Source organism: Sinohyriopsis cumingii, chromosome 13 (assembly GCF_028554795.1).
Source record: "Sinohyriopsis cumingii isolate HCF-2022 chromosome 13, ASM2855479v2, whole genome shotgun sequence".
NCBI lineage: Eukaryota > Metazoa > Mollusca > Bivalvia > Unionida > Unionidae > Sinohyriopsis > Sinohyriopsis cumingii.
In genome coordinates this window covers 19511789-19528930 of record NC_142973.1, presented here as the reverse complement: position 1 = coordinate 19528930, position 17142 = coordinate 19511789, and the positions used below count along the sequence as shown (strand labels likewise).

The 17142-nt window shown below is 38.4% G+C and overlaps 1 protein-coding gene across 3 annotated transcripts in view; it reads right to left on the bottom strand.

Moving 5' to 3' along the window:
• Nucleotides 1-3374, bottom strand: part of LOC149785011 (core alpha-(1,3)-fucosyltransferase-like) — a 110008-nt gene extending 106634 nt beyond the window's left edge. Inside the window, exon 1 of one of the 3 annotated variants that reach the window (XM_089978705.1) lies at nucleotides 3249-3374. The gene's annotated coding sequence lies outside the window, so the exon portion shown is untranslated. Of the gene's footprint in view, nucleotides 1-2990; nucleotides 3100-3248 lie in introns of those variants that run through there. The other 2 variants (XM_089978706.1, XM_089978709.1) reach the window with 2 other exon arrangements.
• Between the last annotated feature and the right edge of the window lie 13768 nt (nucleotides 3375-17142).

Below are 17142 nucleotides of genomic sequence, written 5' to 3'. Positions count from 1 at the left end.
TAAGATCGGCGCAGATTTTGTTGAAGACCACCTAGACAAAGTAAGAAATCTTCCAGCGAAAATCCTGTTCAGATATGCCTTTCCTTTCAGGAGGAACAGCAATAACCATATTTTTAAGATGGCAGCTGTGATGGACGTCAGATTCGCACCAGTTTCATTTACGACCAACCAGACGTGATGAAAAGCCTTCTGCGGAAAACTCCATGTTGGTATGATCATCCATTCTGGATAACATTGACAACAAGATTTTCAACATGAACGCTATGTTTTTTTTTTATGTCCAGATTGCATCGTTTTTACTTGTAGCTAACTGGACAAGATAACAAATCTTCAGTTGAAAACCCCATGCCGATATTAATTTCCGTTCAAGACGAGTAGCGACAACAAAATCTTCAAGATGGTTTCCATTGAAGGCATTCTGGTCTTCATACTGGAAACATTTGCGTTTAGGACCGAATAGACATGACACGAATCTTTTATACGAGATAGCCCCATGATGATATCACGATGCATTCAACAGGAGTAGCGATAACAAGATGCTGGTCTCTGAGCAGCACTATTTTCATTGAAGACCAACAAAACCGTGCGACGTGTCTGTGTGTGTGTGTGTGTGTGTGTGTGTGTGTGTGTGTGTGTGTGTGTGTACATTTTCTTGGCTATCGTCCCAGTAGTAGGAGTAGAGATTGAAAAAAAAACTTATGCTGACGGACGGACGGTCTACGACCAATAGAGCTAAAACCATTTTTTGACAATTTTATGAAAGATGTTGGAGATTTTGCCCCATTTTCTATTGCTCCGATAGTATTTCCACCTGTTGCGGTGACGCGATGACGTGAACTAGGTGAGTAAATAACGCCTTAATTTCTAAACATCATGTGGGTCTAATTTATTGAGACAATCCGGACAAATTTGATTGGTTTCCATTCAACAGCAACAACAACATTGGCTTATGTATCGACTGTCTGATATTTCCATAGCGCTCTTAATATATAAAAAGAACAAATATACCCGTTATGTCCATACTTCAAACACGTCTTTGTGAAGTTACAATTGTAGAGAAATGCAAGTACGTGACTAGTTTGCAAAGGTCTGAAAATGCAGTATTGACCGAATCATGTGTTCAATAAAAATTCTATTTACAGATGCATACAAGATTAGTTCCCGATCTTAGGTTTTACATTAGTATTGACAGACCCTGCTGGTTTTAATCGTAGCCTACGGTTATTTTCTCTTTCCTTAATTGTCAAATAACGATTTAGAAAAACAGTGCTCAAAACCTTTCAGTAGACAATCTCTAATGTTTAACATTTTCACTTAATAAGCTATACTAACTATAAAAAAGACCACACAAAGAAAGAAAAAACAATAAGACTGACCGGGATGTATTAACTCAAAAGACAACGTGTATGAACACCGGGACTCCTTCTATGACTCCTTGTATTGTTTTTTTTTAATTTTTGGTCTCACACTCCTATTATATAATAGCTGCAAGAAAAGATGCCAAATTTAACAAGGACAGGTCGCTGCGGTAGAGGTAACGCATGAACTCCAACGAATAAACTCCCACAGTATATACTCAATTAATAGCTGAGTTAAACTGCAATCAGCAAAGATCAATATCTGTCGTAGGATAATGCACCTTCAGATCAGGATCTACGATATTTGTTCTATTGATTACTCCTAACAAACTTCACAGAGCCAGATATACCGGTGTATTATGTGACAGCAGATCTGGGGCTGTATAATTTATAGTTTGATTCATCCTATAAGCGAGTACATACGGTTATTTTGTCTCAAAACAACAAAGCCTTAAAATCGCTTTGAGTCTTCCCCCCCCCCCCAACCCACAACAAGGAAGGCTTTATACAGTTGGAAAAATAAGCTATTAATATGACAAAATGTTTCGAATGTACCCCACAGACGATGACAAGTAGTACTGTGTCTGTTATTGCTTTTTTGAAAATCATAACACTTAGTTTCAACAAATAAGTTTCACATAAAGTGTTTGGAACAACACGTGCACGCTTTGATTTTTGTATTTCTTTTTAAATAAAATGATATTACAAATTTAAAACTTAGGAACGTTATCATCAGACTTGTGATTAATATGATAAGAACTTGCTGATATATTTACTCGTAGTAGTAATCTCGCACACAAAATGTCTTGTTTTTAACGGCACTTTTACCCCCTTTTAATGGACATATCAAAGGGAACCGTGGTAGCTCTGTTGGTAGAGCGTCGGCCTCGTAATCCAGGGTCGCAGGTCTGATAGGCACTTAGTTACAACTTCCTTGGTATGATTAGGTATTAATGTGATAAAAGTTATAACCAGCAGAACAAGAAACAACTAATTTTAATTGCCGGAAGGAAAATTTCGCTTGCTCAAGTAATTAATTACAGATAGTATAGGCCTTTAATTAGTATGATTAATTAGTCAAGATTACATTCCGTCTCAAGTTTCTAAATGTTCGATGTCTATTTCTTAATAAATTTGATTTATTTTTGGGTTGAAAATAAAAGCTATATTGCACTTGTGGTGTATCCAGTCTTGTATATAATAAAAATCTGGGAATCAACCACAGCCCAATTACGCAAAGAGAACAACTCTGATTGTCTGTTTTAATGACACGTGTTTTGGGAAAACCCCATCTGCGATTGAAAATATCGCAAGTAACTCCTATTTACGCCCAGCTGCTATTGCATGCATTTTTACAACCCCCAACCCCATCCCCGGCGATCAAAACTCCTTTATTTAAAATCTCACCAATACTCACTATAGTTGTTAACCCCCAACCCCTCTCTCAATGTGTATTCCCACACAAATTTATATACGTTACTGCTGGCAGACTCCTTACAAATCTGCTTCATTTGTTTTGATCACATTTATAATATAAAGGTTGACGCTAAATATAAAAAACCCAAACAAAACAAACAAAAACAAACAGTTATACTCGTAGGTTGTATTAGTTACGGAAGAAACAAACAGTACCTTCGTTACGCTCAGCTCATGCCACCCCACCTTTCTGAAAGTAATCTGGATTGTTATTCACAAAGCAATTTATGTACAGGTAATCACCAACTAGTCACGTACCCGGAACAATTTATGAACATCTCATGTACTCCATTTTCCTCGAATATGTAGATCTTTACATTATCTCACAATCTAAGGCAACCAATACATAATATATGACTCGGACATACATTCCTCTCGGACAATTATACATAAAATGCAGGTAAAATACCTTACCTTGAGTGAGTAATAGCGTGTTGAACCGGTATCATTGACCGCCAAGTCGCAAACTAATGGCAAACACAATAGTAAACAGGTGCTTTAGAAATACAGCTCAAAAGCTCGAATACAATTGACTATAATCATGCTTTAGGCACAGCGAAGGGTTGTCGTGGGGTAGTTATATCTCCTTGTAATGTGTCCTACCTTGTCTTAGTTTATCGAGGAAAGCGTCTATTACACGTTTATTGACTGGCGATTTAATGTGGGACAGAATTGTGAGAGGAAACACTGTAAATAAAGCTAATAAGTAAACTCACGGTTTTGAATGGGATACAACTTATTCCAATAGAGCACAACGTACATGTCTGAGCATATGTTCACATGGAACTCCAACATTTTTTAAATTTGCTGTCACATTTGACACTACTTGGTTTATTGGGGAAGAATTTACTGGCATCGGGTCTCTCTGTCTGCATACCTATTTAAAATGTAAATCTAACTTGTGTAATGAAATTTTAATTTTGACGGCAAAAGGCAGCAGACCTCGAGTTCAAATTAGTTGAAATCTTTCAGAATGCCTAGATATGTATATTATCTCCGTGCGGCGGGTATAACGAGAAGTTACCGGCAACCTTTCTCACATAGTCACATTGGCAGAGCCCGAAACTCGAACCTACGCAGACAGAAGTGAGATGGCAGTGATGCACTCAGGCACTCGGGGCCCTTTATATATATATATATATATATATATATATATATATATATATATATATATATATAGGTAGATAGAGAGAGAGAGAGAGAGAGAGAGAGAGAGAGAGGAGGGAAAGGATCAGTTGTTACATTATAGCCCACGTAGAATGTTTCAAGGTCGATGATGTGTTTTCCCGGAAGTTATAACAAACAACCCCTGTACCTCCTACAGTATCAAAATGCTCTGGGCTTACGATTCAAACGACACGTGGCAGATTAGCGTAGATGGCCTGTACAATGCATAATGACAGTCGAAGGGTAAGGTTGACTTGTTCAGGGTGCAACCACAAAAGGGGAACTGTTCCGCTTTCTCCCGCACTTCTTCACACACAAGCGATCCCTTAGGCTTGGTGGTAAGTATATATTATAGTATGGGCAAGCTGGTCTTATCAACCGTACACTGTAGCTTGTAACCCTTTACACCTCACAAGGTCGATGGCACGACGTTTTCCTTCTTCCAGCTCTATTGGTGCATATAGGTTCTGCACCATGGTACCTGAAAGCAGCCGTTGCTCCGCCTTACTTTGGCCGCATTATAGCTGAGACGTCTGAAGCAGGCGTAGCCCGCTCGGATGTAGCACGAATGTCATCATTAGGGCACCTTCCTGTGAGCGTCGTTACCTCACTATTTAGGGCCACTACAATGACAACAGTTCTCGAACCCACTCAGTGCAAACAACGTTTACACAAGGAGCCCAAAGAGATACTAGGTTAAAGTACGGTTTAACGTCTCTATAAATGTCTTGCCAAATGTGCACGGTATCCTCGCAACACTTCACCTGTACTTTATGCTTGGCCAAGAGACGTTTGACATTGTCCATAAACTGTAACGGTGACAGCCTTTGCTGCGTGTTCATCCAGTTCCATTCTTAACAAGAGTTTGCTAATCATCGTATACCAACGTCAAGGCCGTTGAGTTCTTTTCCTTGGTAAAGGAGGTTTCAAAGTCTCTGGCGTAAGGCGATGTACATTAATATGATATTTGCTCATCTGCAAGTCTAATATTCCATATAAAAGGGTCGAATGTATGTCTAACAGTGCCTGATAGCGCTTGCGACGCTTGTTGCCCTTTATGGTCCGCTGTTGTGGGGTTTACTAGACCGTTCCAAGGAACATATGAAAGCATCACGCTATTTTACCGTCGAGCTGCCGTTTTCGTCGTTTTCTGCTGCACGTGTGCAAGTTCCGAATCTGATTCTAACATCAGTTCTGTTTACACATGTGCGGGTTCCTGCTTAGATTCCGAAGCCGCACTGATCATTTACTATGTTTTGTTTCTGCTTTATTTCAACATACCGGTAAGTTATCATTCTTGGCATGGGCGCTCGCACATAGGGGCAAGGTGGCCCCCCCCCCCCGTTGTCACCTCTAAACATGTCTTGGCTTACATCCCTAAAACTTGATGCTGGCCACTACATGTTTGCACCACTCACTGGAAAACGTTCTTAGGACGCCCTTGATGTCAGCAACAATTATCGCTTGTACTGGGCCACCAAAAGTAATAATTGCTGCTGATGCGAATACAGAGACATGGATGAGTGGATCGTCTTTAAAGTCTCTCGCAAGGTGCGTGCGGTTGTCTATAGTCAAAATATGGCTTACAACTGCTGTGTACAGGCCAAGCAGTCAAACTAGTAAGACACTGGCGGATATGTGCGGAGGTGGAGTTTAAAAAATCTTTCATTTTTTAAAGAAAGACGTAGGTCGACTTAAGACCACACTAATCTCGTTTTTTTCTTAGCGTGTCGCTAAATGAGTCGTCGTCTTTGCAAAGTGTAGTAAAACAGGGTTTTGCTAAAGTGGAAAACACCCAGTCAAAATATATCTCATCTCAATTTGGCCTACACGGACTGCATTGGAATGATTTCAGCTGATCACTGGGCATTAAAGAAGAGAGATGCCACCCGGAGCACAAAGATTTCTTTCCCAAGCTGGAGAAGAGCTCCCAAATGAAACCACTGTGGACGTGTTGACAGATTGTAAGATACTTGCTTAAGCGGTGTCTGCTGACACATCAGTCATGGAAGCAACAGCACAGGAGCCTAGCTACCTTTAAATATTAAACATCCATGGTCTCAAGGAATAGTTTCTAACGATGCGTGGGGATCATATAAATAACCACTTGAAGCTTGTAGAGCTGGATAATCATATAACCGTAAAAATAATAAAGCTGATTTTGGTGGAGAACTATACGAGTCTGTCAACGAGGCACAAAAGGATCAGCCAGAAGATACAAAATCGCATTGAAAACTTTGAAAATGAGAATGGGCCACAGCTAAATGCTGACAGCATCAATCGAGAACCACTTCGCATCCAGTATAGTTAGTTAAGGTAGACCATCAACAGAACAACCCATGAGGATAAAACCCAAGCGCAGAGGCTGAGAACGCTATTCTGCAAACAAATCATTACAATGGCATCGATTCTCACTACGCTGGGGTTCATAGTAAGCACGATTTTACTTACAGTCATGTGCATGTCTGCTCATCTTACTCCGACGCCTATTCCCCTCCCCCCATCTGCATCCCTCAATTGCCAAATAATGGACACAAAAATTAGCATGAATGCTAAATCATAGGCAGAGGAAGTAGCAGCGACCATAACCGGATCCCCTGGGTCAGTCATGTCGTTCTTGCTAAAGTCCACTGACAAAGACATCTCTTAGCTGGCCAGACACATCGCAGAGCTTCTGGTCACGATAGCCGTCGGGCTTGTTGGCGTTCTATGTTCGAGCTTGTCTGCGATAACAGATAAGTGACTTAACTAGCGGTTCAGAAGCGCATAAATCAGCGAGCAGTTCAGACCCGACCTCTTCATGTTTCGTTGCCATTTGGATGTTGCCCAAATTGTGTGCTTTGTATTTGTGAGGTGGCCAGTTATACGCGAATCTATATCGAATCAATATAGTTTATGTCATTTGTTATAAGAAACTCCTTCCTTCAACCGCCATAGGTGTCAACTGTAAGCTTCATGTCAGCTGCAATCAAGCGCTCGTATGCAACCATGCCAATACTAGTTCGAAGCGCGTTCTACCCTGTTTGGTTTTGGAAGAGAACGCTGCACCTGGATGGATCCACCGATTATTTGTCTGTATATCTGTCTTCTCTCTTTGGTTAACACTATGACGAGGTTATCGGTTCACGGATCACTTATTAAGCATGCAATCCCTCAGTGTTTATCAACATCTCGTAGCTTTGTGTTCTGATTGATCAGATTACCCCAACCGAGAATATTCTTGAAGGAGAAAACAGTGGCCTTACACAAGTTATTATTGTTGATGGTGCAAGTATGTGCTAGACTCTATGGTCCAAAATTAAGTAACACAAAGGAGCAAAAGCCAACAAGTATTGTAAAATTCAACAAATAATTTATTTCATTAAAATACAGAGTGAATATGTAAAAAGAAATTACAATACTGTGAATCAAATCTCAAATGGTCTTAAAAAGTTTTATTACAAGTCTTAATGAAAAAAATTGCAATTGAATTCCAGTGATCTTCCAAATAAGTTCCAATATTGAACGTGTTGCTGTGTCTGTAGTTTTGAATCTGCCAATATACCAATTACACAGAGCGAAATGAGTTACTAATAGTCTTTCAAGTCCATAAATGTCCTAGTATGAATTCAGTATAATGCCAAATTAAGATTCCAGCCCAAGAATATCCTTGGTTTTCACTTTGTATTTCCAGTGAATAATAATCCGAATAAATAATTTGACCCAAATGAAAAACTAAACAAACAATAAGACTGATTTTACTTAAAGATGTTGAGGCAAAATAAATAATTCCTTAAGTAAACAACATTATATAAAAATCTAAGCCAGAGCCATTCTCCAGCAAATAACGAATTTCTTTTTTCAAACATTCCTGTTTGAGAGGATTCAACCTGTAAGGTTGCTATTTCACAGGCGTGAAATGTACAACTCCAACATCAGGTATATATTATTTGTTCGTGTTTGAACATCTGGAAACACGTGCTCATATTCACTTAAAAACCCCTTTCAGTTTACAATTTTCTTGCAGCTGCAAATGTTTTGTTTCTGGTCCATATTATTTAGTATTTCTGACATAGAGAATGAATACGAATCATTGCGACTTCTGCCAAGCGCGTGGAAGTGAACGAAATTAAGTTTTGGCACACCTAGCAAATGAATTGATATTGACAAGGAACACAGATAAGCAGGTGCAAGTGTATCAGCACCAACACGGGGTTGACATATACTAGTTCACGTCTGGATGGAACGAAAAGGCAAAGCAGACAGAATTTTAGAACAGGAACCACCCACATCACATTAAGCCAATCCTCAAGCAGCTAGGAGTAATTGTAATTTAGCCAATCCACATGCAGCTAGGAGTAATTGCAAATCGGTGTCAAAAAGAAACACAGAGAAAAAGCACAACCACTGGATCATCTCAGGCGCTATTGTTTATACAATGCCAGAGTGGTATTAGATTAAAGTGACATCATAACAATAACATTTCCCCCAGGGTATGTATGCACGTCTTTCACTCGTCTTACACAAATCAAAATAAAAGTTACAATTTTAAACAAATCCAGTATTTTACCGGACCACCGTACTTGGGAGCAAAACATAACAATCGCTGAAAGCGATGTCCGATGTAATGGTATCTTTAGTCAATGATGAACATGGGCGTAAAGAAGGATATGTTATACATAATTCTAGTAATATTAAGGAAACTGATATCTTCCTGACGTAATCTCCGTTTCGCCAGCAAAATGACTGGCTAGAGGTGCACTTTCACAGAGGAGCTATTTCTCCCACCCTTCTGTGCAATGAAATTTCATATCAATCTGCTCGTAGAGGAATTAAAATGTCACCATACCCGAAATCTCTAAGATCCACAAGTTTTTCATTTGAACATGAAACATCCTTACGTACACTATATGTGTTTCACGGCTTTGACTCTACACTTACAGCAGTGACTTGGTGGGCAACAGTCCGGCGGGGACTGAGATACTGTCAACAATCGCTGCCGCCCGTAACACGGTTGTCCTTGAATTACCGTTTTGGGCAGTGTACTAGTTTCCTTTGCCAAAATCTAAATAGCTGTCGACTATCCAAGACAACCCCAAATCATGATGAAATATGCGTCTTGGCTATAAAAAAACGCAACATAATCTTTGTCCATATATTCAAGCCTCTTGATGAAAACGCAATCTCTGAGGAAGATTTCAAGCTTATCCTCGATGAAGTCAATAAATAGACGGTCATAATAATGAAATACAGGCTAGAGCGCACAAGGCACATATTCGGTTGTAATCGACAGATTAGCATGTAACGAGCTCAGTTCCTGCAGAAAAACTGAAATACGCGTAGAGATGATGAAAACATAGCTGAGAATACATTATAGTTGTGACATGTGCGGCCTCCGTCGAAACAAAAATCGTGGAAAGAACAGTAACAATGGAACATCGGAAAGACAGCCTTCTTGCTCGAATGCTCCACTGTTGATAGAGCAGTGCATGAGATCTATCCGTAGTTTACCATTATACTAAGTGCCAACCTCAGTTTACTACCCCGCGGCACCCCCTCCCCGCGGCACCCCCTCCCAACAATTTAGTATACACCTTGTTGTTACCAGAGAAGGAATCGGAACATATGCTCTCAGAAAGAGCGGCTGCGTGCACTTTAAAGCTTCCCGCAACATTTGTCTCACCAGAAAACGCAGATTACTTGCTGAATGTATGACGCAACCCACAAAATGGAACGCATTGGCTTTCTTCATTTACCAAATAATTGTTTGCCCTCCTATGGTTTCAGCACGCTTGATAGAAATTATGAGATATTTGCTGAAAACTTACTCGTTAGACGTTCATAGATCTTTATAGACTACATCTTTACACTGGATTAAACAATGCGGAGTTTTCAACACCTATTTTTTCGTCTCGTAAAGAAAACTGACAGACTCTCGCTTGTCATCACCAACCTTGTGTACGGTGTACGGTTTAATTTACAGCAGCCGGTCGTGCGCTGCCATTGCTTGTGACATCATCTTTATTTGCCACCGCTGCCCCAAAACGGCACCCACAATAATTAACTTTGCAACTGTTCGGCACAAAAGCGTCCATAATAAAATAACCGGTACACAATTTACCTTTACAAGGCTAAATATGGTAGGCATATAAATCGTAACAGCAAAACATATGCATATGTTTATCAGTGATAAATTGTAACTCCATTCATCACTTGAGCTTATTCAGTGCACGCACACACACACACACACACACAACCACATACATACACACACACACACACACATACATACATACATACATACATACTCAAAGGAAAACAGCCTTATGAACGGCATGATGGGCTAACACACTACACTTCAAACCCCACGATTCAAAATTTATTTTCGCCAAAACTCGTGTTGTTAATATCCCCACCCACAGGCATTTTTAAATATCTTAAAAATATAGATTTCTCAAAAGAACGTGTGCCATTAAAAACAGCACTTAATGGCTTTTTTGTGAGTCCACTATTTTAGTCGTTCGCCCTCTTTGGGTTCTGGCCGACCCGAACCATTATTTTAGCTACTTGTTTGAAGAAACTTGCGGTTCATTCACCGTCATCTTCAGGTACGCCACTTTTATGTGCATGTATAGGGCTGGTGTACAAAAAATATTTTACACACACTTCCTAGAAGGGCCCTTTCTATAATTTGTTTGACGAAATTTTTTGTATGATCACAACCGCCTACAAACACTTCATATAAATCCCGTTGCTCACTGTATGTTATAAAATTATAATGGTTTAGGGTTTGGAAATCCTCTAATGGTCAAGTAAAAATACAAGTTTTTTTTGTACATGGAAATAATAAACCGTCTCGTATTTTGTACAAGACTGTGCTTTCCTAGGGGACAGATTATTTCATACTTCACCGAGAATAGACGTCTAGAATTGTATTTCCAATACGGATGTTTTTTTATTTTCGAGATAATATTTTTATCGACAAATTTGATAAAAAAACTTATTTTCTTATTACATTCACAGAGCAAGAGTATATTTTAAAGCTTAGAAAATGAAAATAAAGTTTCTTCCCCTTCCATAAATATTTTTACATACATGTACTGCCTTTACCAGATACTAGATAAAACGAAGTATGCTTTGCACTACTCCACATTACCCACAACTACGCGGTCCATGCATTGCACTACTCCACATTACCCACAACTACGCGGTCCATGCTTTGCACTATTCCACATTACCAACAACTAATGTCCTACTTCTAGAGTGATATGGGGTCGGATAAGGTGCATCAGAATTCGTAAATTATAACCCCAAATCTCATCATATGCAATTCAAAGGCTGGATGGTTGTATTAAATCAAAGAGAACAGTCGTTTGTGCACAAATGCGTATAATCGCGGTCACTATATATCTTCTAACAAACATCAGCAGATAGGTATTAAGAGCCACGCTACGTGTTTTTAATATGTATACATGTGGGACTCCTTTTCATTCACCTGCTGTCAAGGTCGGCACTGTAAGCTGTGTGGATCTAGTGTTTTTATATCTTAACACGACTGACGTTAAATTACGTTTATTGTATCTTTGATATTGGGGCCATAGTTGGCCTAGCGGTCTAAAGCGCTCGCCTTGATCGATCACTGCCATCTCACCTCTGTCCGCGTGTTTTCAAGTCGAAGACTCTGCTAATGTGGGTATGTGAAAAAGCTTCCAGTAGCCTTCCGTGGGCCGGTGGTTCTTACCGGGATATTCACGTACAGTTTGGCTAGCATTTCGTATGACACGCATTTATTGACATACTGATCGACTTCTTTGATTTGTACTGCATGCCATTTTCTACCTGTATACAATTCATTGACTCGTACTCTCAGTTTTTAAAAGCGTATCGCCGATTTTGTTTGGAAAAATGGATTAAGTTTACCGATGTATGAAAATATACGACATACCTCGAACCAGTCTTGATATAACCGTATTTATTTGGAAAGATTTACACGGCGAGGTACAAGAGTTCGAGTTTACGGATTTCTTCAAGGCTAAAAGTAGTTTTATTTTTTTATTATGCTTAATTGAGTGACACCCAAAGAACTCTGTGTACGTTACTTGTGGAGAGAAGATGGCTTTTTATATTTTATGAGATTATGAACTTTGATTTCCGAAAAACTTACTGAAATTTTGAATTATGATTTTCTCATTTTCTGAAGTTATGAACTACGAGACATATATGAAAATCTGATCTGAGTTTATACTTTGCCTTGTATAGTGACTAGCAAGTTTTGTAAAATTATCGAATATGTTGATGGTTATATAGTGTGACTGAAGTGGGGGTGGGTATCCAAAAATACCAGGGAATTCTGACAGACGTTTTGTTCAATGCGGATGAAGAAGTTGAAAGGTGGTGTTTTGAAACAGATGATGGCAGCCGTGAGGATTTGTATTTTGATGCTGGTGATGGTAGTGGGGAGGTACGGCGTTTCGATGCGGGTGATGATAGTCGTGAAGTGCGGTGTTTTGATGTGGGTGAAGGTTGTCGGAGGGTGCGATGTTTCGATAAGGGTGAATTGGTGTGGAGATGCAGCGTTTCGATGAGGGTGATGGTAGTGGGGAGTTCCGGTTTTTTTAAAGTCTTAAATTAAGTTGAGCAGCAAAAGTTGTATGAGTGCGGAAATTTGCAGATCAAAACGAGAAAAAAGGGCTGCACATGTAGCAGTTACGTCAACATTCTTATGTGTGACATTTAACCATGATGGATGATAGAGATTGAATCACACAAGTAACAGTTAACGTGAGGAAGTAGTACTTAACTGTTCTGTTAATTTCTTTCCTGATTAGTTTTCAATCCATGAATGGTCTCCATCTATAGTCCTCTTTTAACGAGCCGTTTGTCTGAAAGTTTATTTAACAATAGTCCCTTCCATTCGTTTTCAGTAGGGGAATGCCATTTTACTGGCAAGACATTTTTAACATAGTTGTCATTTTACCATGGATATGACTCATGAAATTCGAGGTCAGAGGAAATGAAAGCGGCAATGTATTGTTTTTATCAAGACAATATACCATCCATTCCGTATATTTATGTATCTTTGACGTTTTCTATTCAAAGAAGGTTAATTCTAACTGTTTGCACTTGCAGAGATTTCCATCATTAAAACATCAGATCTCAGAACGGATTTTACCGTAAATCATTTTCATAAATTGGTGTCGGGATAGTATAGTTGAATCTTTGTATCTTTGGGGAATATTTTTCAAGCAGCAAAACAAGTTAGAGGTGCATATAGGCGAATCCAGGCTTGGATTACGGTCGATGCAGGATACGGGGGAGGTGGTTCAAGATCGGATTTTTGATCATGTGTTAAAGAGGTCGCTGTTAGGCTTTTTATTTTGTTTGTTTTGTTCGTTTATTGTTGTAGTTTTTTTGACAGGTGGGTGAGTGGAGGTGGGGATAATTAGTTTAAGCTCAGACATCAAGGTTGAATACACACTGCTTAAATGGGAAATTTGTTAGTTCCTCGTTGTAACTAGATATTAAAATTCTTATTTGTTTGAATCCATTTTCTTTTCCAACATTACTGATCTGTCTCCAAAAACATGCATGAACTTTGTTTCATAATTAGGATTTTCTTTTGAGTCATTCTTCTAATCAGAACAAAATATTTATCCGTTATTCTTTTATAAAATCTATTGGCATCATAGTTTGCCTGTTATGTTTAGTACGACTGAACTTATATTCCTTGCTTGCCAGATAGTAATTTAAGTTGGCAGTTTCCACAGCTTTACCTTGTCGAAGTTTCTACCATTTTCTAAAATAAAAACAGATGTATGTTTTCCTGGAAAAATCAGCCTTGCACTATGACTGAAAATATCTGTTAAATTATTGACCACAGTATTAATGAAATATTTACATCCATGACTATTAATGTCATATAAATATTGATCAAACGTTTCTAAAATTACTGATAACAGCACATTGTTTGACTGATCCATGGGACTGTTTGTATCTTGATACTGTTTTGTTACTATTGATTCTTTGCTCATCGAAAATGAAGAGAACAACGAACATATGAATGCCAAAGATTAAATTCAGGACTTCACAAGAGCTTTTATAAAATGCATAAGTTGCTGAGAACATATTTATTCTAGAACGTTAATTCCTTTACTTGTACCTTTTCCTTAAGTTCATATCAGCTCTCATTTAAGTTAACAATACAACACACTGTTATTTAATGATTTCTAACATATGTGTTTTTTTGTAAATATGTGTTGCACATTGATGTATAAAAGTTGTTTATTTCTCAACCAATAAACAAGGATGTAATCGTCACAACAATGACATCAAAATGTACTTTCAAAGTATAATTTAAATATCTGAAAAGAGTCCATTATAAGGACTCGAAAACACCCGAACGAATAGTAACTAAAGATATTATACTCTAACGCTGTATTATCGCGGGCGCTCTATTGCCGCGAAAAATGTGATTTTCCGGGAAATTTTGAACACGCGACATCGAGAAGTAGTTTACCTCCTTTAATTTGTAACCAGGAAATTCGCAAAGCTGTCAGGGGAATACTACCTAAAAAAATCTCAAAGTTTTTGGTCTTGTCTGAAAAATCCTCACTTTTATTGCAATTCCATCTACCCCCATATTCTGAAGCGCATATAACAGTTATTTACATCTGCATCAGTCACGATTATGAAACTGGCAGTGAGGTACATGTCATAGCAGGGCTGCGCATCGAATTTCATTCGGTTGCATTCACTTAGATCCCAAAAATGACAATACTCTATGTATGTGTGTGTGTGATTTGAATTTGTAACTTAGTTTTATTTTTTTAAAGTCATATCGCTACGATGTCTGCAGTGTGGTTGTTTATAGTAATGTCTTGCATTGACGCATCATGCCGCAGACATGTAGCATGGTCTCCCACCTAGGCACATTATCCTGACACCAGGCCGATCAGACCTAACACTAACCTCTTAATAGGAAAACATAATATTAAAATATATTTAAGTTCTATAATAATAATAATAATAATAATAATGATAATAATGATAATAACAATAATAATGGTGATGATTATAACGATAATAATAATGAGGTTGATAAAAACAATTATTATAAAAATTTTATTCGCAACGATAAGCCATTCCTTAAACGTAGGCTCACGTGTTTTCTATTGGCGAAGATCGAATTTGAATTGAGAAAAAAGATATTAATAAAGTGTAAAAAGATTCCACATCTATTCGGAATGCATCTGACTATGTGCTTTCCAAATGTCAACATGAATAAGTACCCTGTGACCTTCTTCGACTTGAGTCCCTGAATCCATAGTAAAGGCTGCCATTGATCAATGTCTATCTAGTATTTATCTTATAAAATCGTACAAAGAGATAAATTATTAAAAAAAATAATATTTAACTCAGAGGAATAATGACTCAATATCGAATTTTATAATTTTTTATGTCTCACACAATGTTGAAAGTAAACTGATTTTTAAAATATTAAAATAACTGTTTAGTCTGGCTAACATCTCTTGCAATTTAGTGACAGTTTTACGCTGTTTTTTTTTTTGTAAAACAAAATCTAAACAGGATTTACTTGTACTGCTAACTAGCTGTGGAACTGAAGTTTTCCACTTCCATAGCCTGATGCATATATATTACATCTTTTAATGAACTTGAGAATAGATCGACAAATCGTGAAAAATAACTCATAGGTTATCCCTGTTTAATATCCAGTATGAGTATTATGTTCAATAATCGCTTTCCAGACGGTAAGTATTATAGTATATTTGTTGGTCTATCAGTCGAATTCGGTATGTGTTTAGCGCAAATATTGGTGACAGAAACATAACGCGCAGAAAAGTCTGACTACGGTTGTACAATTTCAGACAATGTAAGCAGAGCATTGATTGCAACCCTTGCAAGCATGTCGGTTTATCACAGAGCCAGGCAATTCGGAATGTCGGAGTCTACCTTTAGACTTACGGACTTCAGTGCCAATCAAGGTCCGAACACAAGGCTAAAATTGAATATGGATACACCAGGACAGCTGTGTATGTTATACATTGAAGCAGACTGTGTAGTAGTCCGAGTTTCCTCTGACCCTTGCCACCCCATTTTTGGATATTTGGACATTTATGTTGGGGTGTAGGGTCAGAGCGCATTCCCTATCTAAAATTTGGAATTCGCCGACGGCATATGGTAGCCGCTTACTAGCCGACCCAGCAAACTTGAACGACCTTTCATCGAGATATACCTGCATGAAATCGATAGGAATATGATTAATTTTCTCAAAAATCGTGAGCACAGCATTCGTCATGTCTTTAATCCGCTGACAGACTAGACGAAAGTACGTCGTTGCTGAATTCTGACCTGGATCTGGCCATTTGTATTACCAGTCACGTGACTACACAACTCTCGCAACCGAGATCTGAATGACATCAGAGGTCATACAGTCACGTGATATCAACAACAGACCATTGCTAGTGTTGCTGTAGGAAAACAAATCGAACATATAAATAAAGGTAATGTAATTATTATAGAAAAATTAAAAAACAAACTTCTCAAAATATTTATTGTGAAAACAACGACGAAAATCTGTAAATGTTGTAGAAATTTGAAGAAAACCAGATTCACTACAAAGAGCACGTGTCAATGTGGTAGTCACGTGACACCAACAAAAAACCCATCGCTGACACGTGCTCGGTACTTCTTGAAAACGGTTTTCTCCACTCTGCTGCGATACTGACAGGTTTCTGTTCGTTGCTCTCAAAATAAATATGTTGAGAATTAAGTGTGCATTATATTTATTTACAAATATTAAGTGACTTCTATATAATATGTCCAAATTCTATGTACAACAACTTGGGAAATTTGTTTATTTCGATAGCACGTGACTATATGACCTCTGATGTCATTGACATGTAGGTTCCGAGATTTGTATAATCATGTGACTCTGAATGCAAATAGCCAGATCCAGGTCAGATTTCAGCATCGACGTACTTTCGTCTAGTCTGTCAGCGGATTAAAGACATGACGAATGCTGTGCTCACGATTTTTGAGAAAATAAATCATATTCCTATCGATTTCATGCAGGTATATCTCGATGAAAGGTCGTTCAAGTGTGCTGGGTCGGCTAGAAAGCTGCTACCCCATGCCGACACCA